The sequence below is a fragment of the Palaemon carinicauda genome, chromosome 42 (assembly GCF_036898095.1).
Source record: "Palaemon carinicauda isolate YSFRI2023 chromosome 42, ASM3689809v2, whole genome shotgun sequence".
Taxonomy (NCBI): domain Eukaryota; kingdom Metazoa; phylum Arthropoda; class Malacostraca; order Decapoda; family Palaemonidae; genus Palaemon; species Palaemon carinicauda.
Genome location: NC_090766.1, coordinates 18,036,363 through 18,038,862, shown reverse-complemented (window position 1 = coordinate 18,038,862; position 2,500 = coordinate 18,036,363).

The window sequence follows — 2,500 nt, the reverse complement described above, 5'->3', positions numbered from 1 at the left end:
TTTCGTTATCTTCTTTCGTCTCAGCCGGACACGTGACACCCGTTAGTCTAACATTAACTGCACTTCATCAGAATATGAACAGCCAAACTACTGTTCTCTCTCTCGACTGCAAAGGCCTGGAATTTCTGTTCCCGTTGTCAGTTTTTCTGTATTTTACATCTTTCAATGACAGTTTTATCACTTCACTTTCATTTTCATCCATCTATGCTCTTTTTAAACTATGTTTCTCATGGATTACACATGTTTTATACCTATTGCGCCCTTTGGTTACATTGATTACACTCATTCGTTCATCATATACTTATAAAAATACCAAGATTAAATAAAAAAGTATTTACTTAAACGTCCTTCTCTTCATTTACCCAAGTTTGTATCTAGACATGCATAGCATCTTCAATCTATCTGTCATCCAACTGTCGCAATACCATCTTCCTCCAAAACCTACATCTGTTTTCAATATAAAAAATAAAAATAAAGGATTTTATAACGTCATTGTAGAAAAATAAAACAAAATTGAATAGTGGACCTCACTTCTCAAGAGTTACTCTAACTGAGGTCGATCAGAAGACAGGAAATAAGTTAAAAGGATTAACCAATAGTCACAAGAGGAGTCAATACTTGTTTGTAAGAACTTCAAATCCTCTCTCTCTCTCTCTCTCTCTCTCTCTCTCTCTCTCTCAACGATGTAGATATAGAGAGAGAATACTTCGAGGGCGATGTAAGTAGTCTCTGAAACACTAATTAATTTAAAAAGGCTTTGACACAAATCCCATCTATCAGTGTGAGTAATCAAACGTAAAATCTAATACCAACTCCACTGATTTACTAAATAAACAGTTAAAAGTGGTCTAAACAGCCTAAGCCCGCCTCTATTCGTCTAGTTTTCAAAGAGCTAACGAGAGAGAGAGAGAGAGAGAGAGAGAGAGAGAGAGAGAGAGATTTTCGTCTTCCACAGTTAGAACAACAGATATGACATCCAACATATTTTTTTTCATAATGAAAGAACAACCAAAAAGGAGAGAGAGAGAGAGAGAGAGAGAGAGAGAGAGAGAGACCTCCCAGACATTTTCGTATTCCACAGTTAGAACAAAAATGACATCCAACATATTCTTTTTTTGTTCATAATGAAAGAACAACCAAAAAGGAGAGAGAGAGAGAGAGAGAGAGAGAGAGAGAGAGAGCTCCCAGACATTTTCGTATTCCACAGTTAGAACAACAGAAATGACATCCACCATATTTTTTTTTTGTTCATAATGAAAGAACAACCAAAAAGGAGAGAGAGAGAGAGAGAGAGAGAGAGAGAGAGAGAGAGAGACCTCCCAGACATTTTCGTATTCCACAGTTAGAACAACAGAAATGACATCCAACATATTTTTTTTTGTTCATAATGAAACAACAACCAAAAGGAGAGAGAGAGAGAGAGAGAGAGAGAGAGAGAGAGAGACCTTCCAGACATTTTCGTCTTCCACAGTTAGAACAACAGAAATGACATCCAACATATTTTTTTTCATAATGAAAGAACAACCAAATGAGAGAGAGAGAGAGAGAGAGAGAGAGAGAGAGAGAGAAACCTCCAAACATTTTCGTCTTCCACAGTTAGAACAACAGAAATGACATCCAACATTTTTTTTTCATAATGAAAGAACCAAAAAGGAGAGAGAGAGAGAGAGAGAGAGAGAGAGAGAGAGAGACCTCCCAGACATATTCGTCTTCCACAGTTAGAACAACAGAAATGACATCCAACATATTTTTTTTCCTCCATAAATTTTCACATTTTACTTATCTTTCTGTAAGAGGCGGAAAGTCTCGAGAGGATGTGTGTCTTGCGTAGAATTTTGTCCCCTAAAAATATCTCCCACAAAAGTTAAAAGAAAGAGAGGAGCTTCCCTTTGGGGACGGTTTACCATCTAATGCATCAGGAAATTGTATAGCTACGTAAAAAGGGGGCCCTCTTTACCTTGGTTCACATATTTGAACCATAGATGCTTACCTATAGAATTCTAATATAGACTAGCACCTGTAACATGTTCCTTAACAGTTGGTCTTTCAGTCAAAGAGGTTAATTAACGTATGATCTAGCCAGTACTTGGATAGGTGACCAGTAATTAGTTGTAAGATAAAGGTCGATTTGCAATACCCTTGGACATCCTTAAGGCTTGCCATGGCGCTAACATGTTCACCCAGTAAATATTTCCTTACTTGCTGAAGACTGGATTCAGTCCCTCTAAGCGGATTTAAACATTCATTTGTAATATGTATATATAAATATATATGTATACATAATATATAAATATATACGTACATATATATGTGTATATATATATATATATGTGTGTGTATATATACATATATGTATATATATATATATATATATGTGTGTGTGTGTGTGTGAGTATGTGTGTGAGTGTGTGTGCGCCCTTCTAAGATCTGTATGTAGATATGTAGGTTATCATAAACACAAATGCTCACTAGTACTCAAAACTCAACATGGGAACAAATA